A 15,133-nucleotide genomic window follows, 5' to 3' on the forward strand; every position below is an offset into this window, starting at 1 on the left:
GTCATAAATTAGTTGACCATATATGTGTCATAAATTAGTTGGCCATATATTTATTTCTGGTTTCTCTATTCTGTTCTATTGATCTAGGTGTCTGTTTTTTATGCCAATACCATACTGTTTTGACTCGTATAGCTTTGTAATACAGTTTGAAATCAGGAAGCATGATGCCTCCAGCTTTGTTCTTCCTTAAGATTATTTTGGCTGTTTGAGAGCAACTTTCTTAATCCCTCAAATCTTATAGTTTTTTTAAAGATTTTATTTATTTATTAGAGAGAGAGAGATCGAGTGAGCAAGAAAGCAGGAGCAGGACAAGGGGCAGAGGGAGAAGCAGACTCCCCACTGAGCAGGGAGTCTGATGCAGGGCTCAATCCCAGGACCCTGGGATCATGACCTGAGCTGAGGGCAGACATTTAACTGATTTAGCCACCCAGGTGCCCCATTAATCCCTCAAATCTTATTGAGAACAGGCTCTTATTTCCCATCTTCTCTCTTTGCATCTTTCCTCCCCAATGTTTTCTTTTCTTATTCCTCTTATTAAAAAACTTTTTTTTTCTGGGCGCCTGGGTGGCTCAGTTGGTTAAGCGGCTGCCTTCAGCTCAGGTTATGATCCTGGAGTCCCAGGATCGAGTCCCGCATCGGGCTCCCTGCTTAGCGGGGAGTCTGCTTCTCCCTCCGAACCTTATCCCTCTCATTCTCTCTCTGTCATTCTCTCTCTCTCAAAAATAAATAAAATTAAAAATATATATATTTAAAAAAACAAAACAAAAAAAACACTTTTTTTTCTACTTCTGTTCCTCATCTTCCTTCTTTTGACTTTCACCCTCATATTCATGTCATTTCTTCTTTTCTGTATTTATTTAACATAAATTATGGGTTGCTTCTAACTTAAGTGGCAAAGTGAGAGTATCACAGCCTCAGGGAAATTATCAGTGGTACCAGAGTACAGACGTTCATGAGTATAGGGAGAGTATTGAAAGATGCAGTGAAGAAATTAATTGGATTGTCAGTACATATAATGATGCCTGAGATGAGAGGAAGTTGGGAAGAGTATAGCTCTCCTCAAATTAAATATATACTAAATATCCCTGCAAAATATCACAGAAAGAATGGAGCTGTGATATTGTGATTTATATAAGAAATAAGTATTTTATCTTTATTCTGGTTCCCAGCATAGGGCTTTTTTTTTTTTTTTAAGACTTTATTTATTTGAGAGAGAGAGAGAGCACAAGCAGGGAGGAGGGACTGAGGGAGAAGCCTGCTGAGAAGGGAGCCCAACACTAGACTCGATCCCAGGACTTGATCCCAAGACTCTGAGATCATGACCTAAGCCCAAGGCAGATGTTAGCCGACTGAGCCACCCTGGCGCCCTGGCATAGGACTCCTTAAACCCTTGGAATTAACTATGCAGGAAGAGATAAAGGTGTCTTTTATTAAGTTAATGAGGAACTTTTGGAAAGCACCTAAGGCTAGGGCTGGTTGCCTGTGGAGCCAACCTTGTGATTTGAGGGTTGGAACTTTTAGTTTAGTCCTCCCCCACCTCTGGGGAGGGGAGAGGAGCTGGCGGTGAAGTTCAGTCACCAGTAGCTGATGATTTAATTAATCATGACTATGTAGTGAAGTCTCCATAAAAGCCCCACAGGACAGGGTTCAGAAAACTTCCAGGTTGGTGAACACATGGAAGTTGTGGGAGAGTGGTGTATTCCGAGAGAGGATGGAAGCTTAGTGTCCCTTTTCCCTTACCTTGCCCTATGCATCTTTTCAATTTGGCTGTTTCTGAGTTATATCCTTTTATAATAAACTGGTAATGTAGTAAGTAAAATGTTTCTCTGACTTCTGTGAGCCACCCTAGCAAATTAATGGAAACTAAGGACAGGTCTTTGGAATATCCAATCTATACCCAGTTGGTCAGAAGCATAGGTGACTATCTGTATTTGAAATTGGTGTCTGAAGTGTGTGTGTGGGGGGGGCGGGGGGGGGGGGATGGGGTGCAGTCTTATAGGACTGAGCCCTTAACCTGTGGGATCTGATGCTATCTTTGGGTAGATAGTGTCAGAATTGAGTTAAGTTGTAGGACACCCAGCTGGTATCAGAAATTGCTAGGTGTGGGAGAAAAACCCCATACATTAGAATTCAGCGTAGAATCTTAGCAGCACACTCACCCTTTGAGTAATTTCTGAGAAAATAATCCAAAACTCTGGTTAGGAAAAACTAAGAAAACAATGTTCTATAGGCGTTAGGTGGCCTATTACTGATTTCCTATAATTTTTTTTTAAAGATTTTATTTATGTATTTGACAGAGAGAGAGACAGTGAGAGAGAGGGAACACAAACAGGGGGAGCGGGAGAGGGAGAAGCAGGCTTCCCGCAGAGCAGGGAGCCCGATGCGGGGCTCGATCCCAGGACCCTGGGATCATGACCTGAGCCGAAGGCAGACGCTTAACAACTGAGCCACCCAGGCACGCTTGATTTCCTATAATTATGGAGACTTCCACTAAATCCAGAATTGAGGGAATTTAAAGGACCTTGTAATATAATCACCCCATGATTTTTGATATGTGCTGAGGTTCCTGTTAGCCAACAGTAATTTGATCTGGCTATTTGGTAAAACTATCTTGGATTGAAGTAAGAATGCTGAAAGATTTAACTAATTGCTTTGTGAGGACCAGGTACCTAACAATAAGAGGCAGATACCAGGCAGGCAGGTAGGCTTTGTCTAATGAGGATTGCTGAAGCATTCTGTCTACTACTACTCATTTTTTCTTGTTGTTGCTGAGCTATGTTGTGTGGTTGAGCTCTGATCTAGTACCACTCTATTCCAGCAGACACATCTATTTTACAGAATAGGACTATCTATTCTCAACTCTTATACCATCCTATCTCAACCAGTCAGGTGTGAAGACAGAAGGCAAGACCAAAAAAGAAAAAACAGTTCTAAATAGCCCTCTACATAATTTGACTTTGGATATCCTATGACTACCTAAGGAAACAGAACATTTTATATGATCGGGAAGTATGTGCTCTCCAATTTCTACTACAGCTATTTAACTTACATTAATTCAGCTAGTTCAGGAATGTTTGCCAGAACCTTTTTAGAGTGGTGCCAACATTTATGTAATCACCTGTGTGTGAGGAAGGTTAGATGTAAATACAAATTTTGACTTGCTGAAATGTAATCCTCGATAGTTAAAAAATACTACACTGACATGAAACCAGAACTTGGGAGATTAGATTATAAATAAAGTGATCATAAAATTTGTTGTCTAAATCTGACACTTTTGAGAACGAAAGAAGCAAATTAATAATCATACCATGGCAACAGGAACAAACTGAGGTTGTCCCAGGCAAAACAGGGAATATAGTCACCCTAATTATAAACTACATTTTGTGTAAACATATTCAGGATTTCACAAGTGAAGGATGGAGTTCTGGAGAATTTCTCTCTCTGTATCTACTTTCTCACTTTCTTTCCTCAACCCACTTTCCCTAAAGTTTTTTAATGTTTCCTTCAATATTCCAGCCACTTTTTCTCATTCTTACCTACAAGAATAGGAAGTGAATAAAACATTAAAACTAGTTTCACACATACTTGAACTTCAGCTGCTCTCTATCCTAGCAACAAAACAGATGTAGTTTTGAGTTCCCACAAAAGTTTTGAGTTCCCAGTACAGCATTTATGTAAAAGGTTAGTCTGTCTTTCCTATTTTCCTTTAGAGAAGGAACTTTATGCCCCCATCTGATGTGTAAAAATCAACAGAATTAGAATGTTAATCTGAAATCTCATAAAGTTTTATGCAGAATAGCTTGTAGATTAATAAAGTACTCTTGATTCTTTTTTTATTGAGATATAGTTGACATCATATTGTATATGGTTAAGGTGTACAGCATGCTGATTTGATACATTTATGTACTACAGTATGATTAACACTGAAGCATTAGCTAATACCTCCCTCATGTCACATAATTACCATTTCTTTTTTGTGGTGAAAGTACTCTTGATTCTATCCTATGTGGCACTCACATGGCTTTTCATATCTCCCCCAAGCAAAGCAAGAACAAGTCTGCCTTATTCATAAATTTGTGTATCCATGCTGAATGCTTTAGATGTATGGACTGTGCATGTCACAAGACATAATCGTGTCTTCATAAGGTTGTAGAAAGAGGTAAACCTGTGACAGCCAGCCCAGTGCCCTCTGGGGACTTCAAAAAAATGTCATCAACTTCACAACTGACAGAAAGGTCAGAGGAAGGGCATATGATAGGAGGAAGACATACTTTCTTTCTTTCTTTTTTTAAAGATTTTATTTATTTATTTGGCAGAGAGAGACACAGCGAGAGAGGGAACACAAGCAGGGGGAGTGGGAGAGGGAGAAGCAGACTCCCCGCTGAGCAGGGAGCCCGATGTGGGGCTCGATCCCAGGACTCTGGGATCATGACCCGAGCTGAAGGCAGACGCTTAACCGACTGAGCCACCCAGACGCCCCGGAAGACGTACTTTCAAACAACTTTTGAAAACTGGCTTTTTAAGTGGGAAACACGGTGTCCTCACCTATAAATTGGACAAATACTTGTTCTCAAATTCCTGGTATGAATAGGATCTGGAAATTGAAGGGGAGCAGAAGGTGCCACAAAATAATCAAGATGTGGATTATTTTGAGCTGAAGTCAATTAAGACCCAGAAGACTCAAGAAAAACTTTTACCTCTCAAATACCTAAAAGAATTTAGATAAGGAGGCTGGCCCAGAAAAAGAGCTATTACCAGAGATAACTTTTTTTAATGTATTCTTTTTTAAAATTGAAGTATAGTTGATATGCAATATTACATTAGTTTTAAGTGTACAACATAGTGATTCAACAACTGTATACATTATACTGACAAGTGTAGCTACCATCTGTCCCCATAGAATACCATTGACCATATTCCCTATGCTGTACTTTTCATCTCTGTGACTTATTTATTCCATAACTGGAAGCTTGTATCTCCCACTCCCCTTTACCCATTTTTCCCATCCCCTCATCCCTTCCCTCTGGCAATCCTCAGTTTGTTCTTTGTATTTATGCATCTGTTTTATTTGTTTGTTAATTTGTTGTTTTTTAGATTCCACATGTAAGTGAAAAATGGTATTTGTCTGACTTATTTCACTTAATGTAATACCCTCTGTGGCCATCCACGTTGTTGGAAATAGCAAGATGTCAGTCACCCCCGCATCTCCTTTATCCATTCATCTGTCCATGGACACTTGGGTTACTTCCATATCTTGGCTATTGTAAATAATGCTTCAGTAAACATAGGGTGCATATATTTTTTAAATTAACATTTTCATTTTCTTTGAGTAAATACTCAGTAGTGGAATTACTGGATTATATGGTATTTCTATTTTTAATTTTTTTTTTTTAATTTTAAGTAGGTTCCATGTCCAACATGAGGCTTGAACCCATGAACTGGAGATTGAGTCGCATGCTGTACTGACTGAGGCAGCCAGGCACAAAGATCTTATTTTTAAGTAATGTCTACACCTAATGTGGGGCTTGAACCCACAACCCCAAGATCAAGAGTTGCATGCTCCACCAACTGAGCCAGCCAGGTGCCCCTAATTTTAATTTTTTGAGGAACCTCCATATTGTCTTCCATAGTGGCTACACCAATTTACATTCCCACTGACAGTACAGGACGGTTCCTTTTTACCAGAGATAACTTTTTATCTAAAAGACCTATCTGTAGGGCAGGGCAAACATCTAATTACCAAACATATCTTCTTATTGTCCTGTGAATTACCCTCCTTCCCTTTGAAGCCCCAGGCCCCTATCCCACTCCTTAACTCAGGATAGCATATAAGCCTCAACTGCTCTACTCACCTTTGAGTGTCATATATCTTTGGGGCTTCTGTATGTACAAAATTAAATTTGTTTTTCTCCTGTTAATCTGTCTTATATCAATTTAATTATTAGACAGTCCAAAGAACCTAAAAAGGAAGAAGGGAAAAATTTTCTTCCCCTACGGAATGAAGTCATCTTCAAGTAGTGTCTCCACATTTGTCCCAGCACATGGGAATCATTGTCAGAAGAAAGAGGGAGCACTCTTGAGAAACACTGTAATGTGTAATAATGACTTAAAGAATATCCAGCATTTGGGCGCCTGGGTGGCTCAGTTGGTTGGGCGACTGCCTTCGGCTCAGGTCATGATCCTGGAGTCCCGGGATCGAGTCCCGCATCGGGCTCCCTGCTCGGCAGGGAGTCTGCTTCTCCCTCTGACCCTCCTCCCTCTCATGCTCTCTGTCTCTCATTCTCTCTCTCTCAAATAAATAAATAAAATCTTTAAAAAAAAAAAAAAAAAAGAATATCCAGCATTTACATGGGACTTACTATAAATCAGGGACTGTTATTAATACTTTTCATATATTACCTCAGGAAAAACCTGGGTTTGGAGTCCTACAGGTCTGAGTCTGAATGCTGGTTCTGTCAGTTTATAGTTGTGTGGTCATAGGAAGAAGGTTCTTAAACTCTAATATTAAGTTTCTTCAAATGCAAAGTACTCCTAGGGTTGTTGTGGAAATAAATGAGATCAGGTATGCACAAGCTCTAGTAGGTGCTGGCACATAATGGTCCTTTCCCTCTTTTGTTTGTTGGTTACCCTGTGAACCTTCAGATGACAAAAATTGGTGCTAAGTGAACATTGTCTGTTGGCCATTCTGATATCACATGATATGGGACATTCACATGAGTGCCCATTAACTTTAAAGAGTTTATGTGTCAAAAAAAAAAAAAAAGAGTTTATGTGTCTCCATCTGCTTGGGAAAAGTAGTCCCTGTTTCTATGACCTGATTTCTGCAAACATGGAGAAGTTTGGAAACAAAGAGCCTGGTAGGATTCACCAAAGCCACAGGAGACATTACAAGAATGGCAAAGACTAAAATTATGAAGATGATGAACTTAATTTGCATTTTTAGTGTCCTGAGATTTAAGATTTTTATTTTCCCAGGAGGGCATTCATGGAGAGATACCTAAGTGTGCAGTGTATAAATGAAACATTTATTTCTTGTGAACTAGTGCTTGTTGAAGGAGAGTGACCCTCACATGGTTTTTTTTTTTTTTGTCAAAACCTTCAGATATGTGCTATTTATATCCCCACCCATACAGTTACCAGTAAAGAGTATAGATGGTTTATATTGATAAATCCTTAGTACTAAAAGACTTGCTAATTAAAGCAGTCAACAACCACAAACCACTTTGGGAGTGAGGCTGGTCCTTATAATTAACCTCATTTTGCAAGTGAAGGAACATGAGCACTGAAACAATGTGACCAAGCCAAAGCCACGACAAGTTAAGGGCAGGGATAAAGACTAGACTTCAACAAACCCCAAAAATCAAATCACAGTTGTCTTGTATAATCAACTTTTGTTAACCTTCAACAATTTTATGGTTCTGTGGTTGTGCTTGTGGGATTCAGAATTGGGCTTTATTGTTGTTCCTTGGTATGTATAATAAAGAAGCAAAGGAAATTGTGCCTAAAATCAATCTCTCTCTCTCTCCCCCCCCCCCCTCTCCCCGCCCCCCACATCCACACATAATCTATTGAGAAAATTCCTTCCTAAACAATAACCTACTAATAAGTACTTTTAGATAATCAAAGGATAAGTACATCAAAAGTATGTCCTGCTGAGTCCCTTTAGGGGGACTTTTGGGCTAAGATGTTATATACAGAGGTACTAGGAACATTTTAGGATGTAAGGTAGTTTACTTCCATGCTGTGTGTTACCCTGTTTCTGGCCCTTGTGATTTAACCAGCCCATAGAGAGTGTATCAAAGTCAGTCGCCAGTACCAGCTCTCAATGCCAGCAGTATTTACCTAGGATCCTGGCATTTGCCTAGTTAGGATCCTCATCCCAGGATGATGAATATCCTATTACTCTGAGTTCTCAGATTTCAGAGCTCTCTCATGTTCTCTTATACTCTGGTTTTGAGAAACTGTCTCAGGCTCTTCTCTGGCTGACTGGTTTCATACCCCTAGTAACTAAGTAACACACTTTGTGTCCATGACCTGTGGTACAGCCAAGCAAACAGCTGTAAAATATTTTGAGACAATGAAGATTGTTTCCTTTTGACCCTTGTGCTTTCTTGAACAAGCTATGCTCTTCCTAGCTTTCTTGAACAAGCTATTGCATGGCAGCAATCACTTCTAAACGTACTGATCTAGAGGGTTTGGCCTATACAGTCAAGAACAAAAAGTCAAATTCTTGGCTTTGAATTCTAAAGTAGGCTGTTGAAATTGATAGCAGAGAAAACAGGCTTGCAAGCACAGACTTATAAATTGCAATAGTTGGGCTGTTTGAGAGTGAAAATATTTTTAAAATCAGAAACTTGTCTTTGAAAACCAAGAGCCAAAATCCAAATATAAAGTTTATACCATAATTATCAGATTTTGGAACAATATAGGATGCTGGAAGAGCAGTTTTCCTAGCCAAAAGAAAGTAAGATTTCCAGGACTTGGCAGGACAAAGAGAATCGGAGAGGACATGAAAGGAACTTGTCTTTATGGGTGTAGTTTCTATCCTTAACACTTTTCAGGTTGAGTCCCAAGAGGGATATTGAAGAAACTCATCAGCTAGCTATTCCACTGAGATTTAGGGGGCTGTCATGGCAGGAGAACCATCATCAAACTTCCCAGAATGTTGCCTGATGAGATGGCACACCTTATAGTGAAGGCTTAGTCTCTAGGAGAGCATCTGAACTGAGGAGGAGCAATTGCTAAATGTCACCAGGTAGCTGGGCCTGAGGCAGCTTCTTGGTGTTCTGCACACCCCTGCGTAGTGTGAGAGAACCTTCAAAAGTTCCTATGCCATAGTATGATAGTTCCTCAAAAAAGCAAACGCAATTATCGTTTGATCCAGCAATTTCACTTGTAGCTATATACCCCAAAGAATTAAAAGCAGAAACTCACACATAATTTTTGTAATCATGTTCATAGCATTATTCACAATAGCCAGAAGGTAGAAACAACCCAAATATCCACTGACAAGTGACTAGATAAGTGAAATATGTTATATACACACAATGAAATATTATTCAGCCTTAAAAAGGAATAAAATTCTGATGCATGCTACGATAGGATTGAACCTATAAAACATTATGCTAAGTGAAATAAGATAGACACAAAAGGACAAATACTGTATGATTCCATTTATATGGCATATTTAGAATAGTCAAATTCAGAGACAGTAGAATAGTGATTACCAGGGGCTTGGGGGAAAGGAGAATGGAGAGTTTAATAAGTATTGGTTTTAGTTGAGGTGAAGAAAAAGTTGTAGAGATGGATAGTGGTGATAGTTGCACAAATATGAGAATATGAGGGGTGCCTGGGTGGCTCAGTAGGTTAAGCATCTGACTCTTGATTTCGGCTCAGGTCATGATCTCAGGGTCGTGAGATTGAGCCCTATGTTGGGCTCTATGCTCAGCGCACAGGGTCTGCTTGAGAGTCTCTTTCTCCCTCTCCCTCTGCCCCTCCTCCCACTTGCATGTGCAGCCTCTAAATAAATAAATAAAATATTTTTAAAAATGAGAATATGAATAATAATGCCAATGAACTGTACACTTAAAAATGATTAAAATGGAAATTTTGTGTGATATATATTTTACTAGAATTTTTAAAAATCAAGGGGGAAAAATTTCCCATGCCCCCAGTAGGAAGACAAAAATGATTGAAAGTCAATTCAGTGGGTCAGGACAGGGGAGTATAGAGTGACTTGTGAAGCCCTGATGACTGGTAAGCCAAGCTGACACACAGTTTGGCGTGGTAATAGTGGGAATGGGCAGCTACTACACAGGAAATGGATTTTTCCTCTCAGCAGAAGCCATTGGGTGGTTTGCTAATGACTGCAAAACATATTACTCTCCCCCAAAGTCAGGGTGATAGACTACCCAGGACTCGGATCATCCAGATCTTAGATGACTACTAGAAAGTGACAGAGAAAGGTGAAGGGAAAAAATACTAATTTGACCATTTATCCAAAAAAGAATTTACCAAGATTACTTTGGATTACAGAGTCAGGTTTTCCATCATCAGTGCCATAAGGACTCCAGAGCTAAAGTAAGTTGAGTTAAAAGTAAGTCATTCCCATTTTGCATGCACGAGTGTGTATGACAATGAAATGTATTCCCATTACATCGCTATATGTCTTTGCCAAACCTAAAACTAAGGTGCTTCTCAAATCTATGGCAATTTTGGAGCTGTTCTGTGAGAAACAGGGAGTTCTGCCTGGTGCAAGATTAGTTCAGCTTCCTTGGGCTCACCATCAGAGATAGCCACACAGTTTCACTGATGGCCAACCTTGAGACCAACCCCAGAACATGGGTGATCGTGAAGCTGGATCTTTGGGGTACCTACAATTAAAGCAGTTAACAAACATGACTCTCCAGGTCCCATGGTACATGTTGGCCTTTGAGAACACTCTTGGACTACTGGGACTGTTGGATCACCCTCCCACCATCATCTTCCAGTGGTTAGTGATAAGGTTAGTGATAAGCTCCTAAAGTAGGGCCTCCTAAAGTGATAGCTATTAATAACTGCTGATCTGTATTACAAACGTATTCTCTGCTGGCACTATGCTGCGAACTTTACATGATTATCCCATTTAGGCCTCACCACACATCTGTGAGGTTAAGTACCAGTATTAATCACATTTTGCAGAAAAGGAAACTGAAGATTAATAAAGGCAGATAACTTGCTCCAGGTCACCCAGCTAGTAAGTAACAGAGCGAGGAAGAACCCAGAAACCTGACTTGACAGCCCAAGTGCTAACCATGACAGTACATTACATATTGTTTGGGGACATCCTCCTATTCTAGAAATCTAGCTTGACATGGATATTCCTGGACACAGTATAGTAAAAACTGGCTTAACTGTTAGATTTGTGTTTGAGGACTCACAGGCTGATTACTGGTCCACATAGACAAACAAGGCTTAAATGTGATACCTAGTAATTTAACAATGGTTTTGGAAATAGGACTTTTTCAAAAGCATTTAGCATATCTTGGGGTTTATTGTTTTATGAGCAATTCATCAGCCCAATTTTATCCAAATCACCTCAATAAAGAGAACATGCTGCATCTTTAAGCCATGAGAACTCCCATTGTTCCAAGCCTTCCCCACCCCCATACTGTTGGAAGCTTTACTTTTATCCATGGTATAGGGTTATCATATTCATATAGGCACAGATAACTGACTTCCACAACTACCTCCTGTGGGAGTGAACGTTAATGGTTTTAAAGGCTGCCTTAGAAGCGTGAGGGCTAATTTCAGGGAGTAAGCTTGGAGCAACTGAGATAGACCTGGAGGCTTACCTCACGTCCTACAAGGTGGTCCACCTTTTTGTTTCTGTCCAGTAGGCACTGGGCAGGCAGGTAGATAATGCCTTATCTCACAAACAAGGGAAATAACAGTACAAACACTTCTCTATTCCTCATTCCCTCTGTCCTGTGGTATCTCAGCAATCGAGCCCCAGTGATGACTGGGAACTGTTTGGTACAGGAAACATGCAGATGCTCTGTACCTGAGCTTGATTATGACCACCCAGCCATCCAGAGCTTGCCTGTGGGAATGCAGAATTCAGAGGGGAACTGTTCTGACCAGGAACAGTTATGAATGAAATGAAATTCAGGCCAGAGAAGCCCATTTCTGGGTGTTTTATTTTTGTCCTAAAATGAATCTAGCCAACCTCTCCAGATTATCCAAAGCCCTTAACATGCCCCACAGAGACATCTGATAGCCTGACATATCCCCCCTTCTAATGTTCTCACACTTATGGCACCTTAACCAGATGTAAAGACAGGCCTTCAGAGGCCTAAGGAACTGCTCACCTATTTCTGATCATGAATGTCCCTGGGCCAACTTCCAGAACATGTCCCTCCATATAAAGTCCTTCCAGAATGTTAAAGTTCTGAGGAAAGATTATTTTCAAAATATAATCCAACACTGAGCAAACTATTAATCAAGGATAAGGGAAGAAAACATCTTTTCAGACACGAAAAGACTAAAATTTTACTTTCCAAGTAACTGTTCTTAGAACTTACTTGAGGATATACCCCAGCAAATTTAGAGAACAGACCAAGAAAGATGAGATATGGAATCCAGAAAACAGTGTACCACTCTAACTCAAAAAAACACAGAGAAAAGAAGTTCCTGGATGAAGTAATTAGCAAGTCTATAGAACAGGTACTCCACATTGAAACTGCAAGATTAAGGGCTCTTAGACAAAAGTTTACAGAAATAAAGCGAACCCAATATTAAAGAAAATATTTTTGACAACTTGGAAAACTTGAGGAAACCATAAATACAGATAAATCAAGAAGAAAGAAAAGCCATGAGAAATCCTAGGAAAATAATTAAGAAATATAGAAAAAAGTCATGACTCTAATGTGAAGCAAAAGACTTTCAGATCAAGATGGTACAGTGGATTTATAACATGAAATCCCACTTTGCTCCATATACATAGCAATAATAAAAATATAAAGAAAGAAAACCAAAAGGCATAAGTAGGCTCAAATACCAGATAAATGCAAAAAATCCCAAAAGGAACAGAAACTCAAGCCAGTAAAAAGGACTAAAGCTGGGCCAGCTTGAAGTTTGCCTTTTATATAGTGAAAGGGATTGAAAATACGCCTGTGAGATAGAAGACTGGAACCAGACACGTAGCTCAGAACCCTGAGCAGTAGTGGTGCATCTTCAACACCATGAAAAGAGAATGAAAATTAACTACTGCTAACTGCTGCCTGGGACCATAACTTATAATGAACTGCAGGCCTAAGGAGGCCAAAGGTCAAGATCATAGCCTTGCAACCAGGATATAAGCCAAGACACCCAATGGTACATGACTTGATCTGCCTTATCCTTAATATCAGCTCTGATCCACTATTATGAGACCTAGTTCTGAATTAGGGACCCAGAGGGCTGAGTGGAGGTAAAAAAAAACAAAACAAAACATAGGCAAGGAGAGAGGTTAAGAGAGAGGGAGAGAGAGCCATAAAATAAATGACAAATTCTCACTTAAGATGAAACAAAATTTCAAGACACAAATTTATTGCTAATAAAGATGGCTACTAAGCAGAGGGTGGATAGGAGGATGTGGAGTATTGGTGGGATGCAAAAAAAAAGGTGGCTACTAAAGCCTAAGGGAGACGCTTTGGTACCTTTCAAATTTGGGGAGTGAATTTTCTTTTTTATTCAAAAAGTCTATGGAAACCTACCTGCTTCAATCTATAAATCTAAAATTGATAATATTCCTTATTTTTAAGGCTCTCTCCAAAGGTTTTTTAAAGAAGAGAAGGTCTTTCAGAACCTCGGCCCAAAGATCCTGTTGACAGTTTTACACAGAAGGCACCCAATAAATATTTGCTGACGTAGGTGTTGTTATTGTTGGTAATGATTATGATAGTGCCAATGATAAGATGAGCAAGAACTCATTTCATCACTACCCAAGCCAAAGCACTGGAGCTTTGTGATTTCCCCAGAATGGCATTTCTTTGCCCATTTCCTTTGGGGCCGGGCACTGCCCTTAACATGACTTCTACTTGCTGCAAGGAGTCTCTCCTGTTTATTCTCTTAGCATATCATTCTGCCCCCAAAATGGGTTTTTGGACATCATTAAATTTGGTAGCCATGACTCTCATAATTCTCTCCATTCAGTAGCTGATGCTGTGGTTGAGAGTGACCCGTGCATTTGGGGAACCTACATTTCAGGAAGCTGTACGTACTCACTAGTCAAGTGAAGAATCTCAGAAAGCATATTATTAAGCAATGTGTTCTTATCTCTCGGGGGCCAAACACATCCGCTACAGCATTGTCTGGCAATTGCAGACATGCAAACTAGGGGTAGGGAGAAAGACATATGGAGATCATTGCCACACGGCGTACCATTGAGCCCAAATTAATCCTGCATCCACTCTCTGAATAGAGCGTGGCCCAAGGCTGCTCCTGGAATTCTGTATTCTTCATCATATAGATATGATCTCTGTCACAGAGGATTCTCCATCCTTGCTCCTTCCCCCACTCCTACCCCTTTTCTTTCGTCCCTTTTTCCTTCCTTCACTCACTAGGCGTGCTTTGAGCTATGCATGTCAGACACTACTCCAATAAGAAGGTGGTAAGAATCACATGCCAACTTTATTATTATTATTATTATTTTTTAACAAAAATACAAGAGAACAAATCTACACCTTTATTTACTTTTCTTTAAATTTAAATCCTTGAGGGGTACAGCATCACACGGATTCTGTGGCCAATGGCTTTAGCAGGAAGGTTGCTTCGGAATTTGGCACAAACCATGCCACTGTTGCCATGAGCACGAGTTACTTTTCCCCAGATTACTCTGGTTTTGTTTGGTTTGCCACCAGGAGTCACTGTGTTGTTCTTTGCTTTGTACGTATAAGCATATCTCTTGCCTAGATAGAATTCCGTTTCATCTCGAGCATAAACACCTTCGATTTTAAGAAGAGCTGTGTGCTCCCTCTGGTTCGGAGACCCCGCTTATAGCCAGCAAAAATGGCCTTGGACCACAGCCTTCCAGACATTATTTGGCGTTATAGGAGTCCTGTTCCCAGCAGGCCTCCACAGACTCCAAGATGGTGGGGAAAAAAAGGCCAACTTTATTTTTTTTTTAAAGATTTTATTTATTTACTTGAGAGAGCGAGAGAGAGAGAGAGAGAGCACAGAGGGAGAGGGAGAAGCAGACTCCCCACTGATCAGGGAGCCCTGCTCAGGGCTCCATCCCAGGACCCTGAGATCATGACCTGAGCCATAACTGACTGAGCCACCCAGGTGCCCCACATGCCAACTTTAAATTAGGAAAATCTGAAAGACCCCAATATTAGGAGCTGAAGTGGGTTTTTTCTCAGACTCTAATTGAGGAATAAGTGGAACAAACTCCAATTAAAATTGAGCAATTCCCATCAGAGTTGCATATACTTGAGTAACGCCCTCTCCTACACCCACACCTCATTTGTTGATAAGATCCTGTGCGCAGTTGTAAGTACATGGATAGAAAGATTCCCCTGAGTTATCTGGGCTCTTTGAAGGAGGAAGAGAAAAGGCCAGTGCCCAGTATTGTTGTGTAAGTTGCTATGCAATGGAGTGCCTGGAGGAGGAG

The 15,133-nt window shown here is 40.2% G+C and overlaps 1 pseudogene; it reads right to left on the bottom strand.

The window, feature by feature from the left end:
* Positions 1–14,186: 14,186 nt before the first annotated feature.
* On the bottom strand, positions 14,187–14,603 carry LOC110581762 (annotated as a pseudogene).
* Positions 14,604–15,133: the final 530 nt, after the last annotated feature.

This window comes from Neomonachus schauinslandi, chromosome 13 (genome assembly GCF_002201575.2).
Source record: "Neomonachus schauinslandi chromosome 13, ASM220157v2, whole genome shotgun sequence".
Taxonomy (NCBI): domain Eukaryota; kingdom Metazoa; phylum Chordata; class Mammalia; order Carnivora; family Phocidae; genus Neomonachus; species Neomonachus schauinslandi.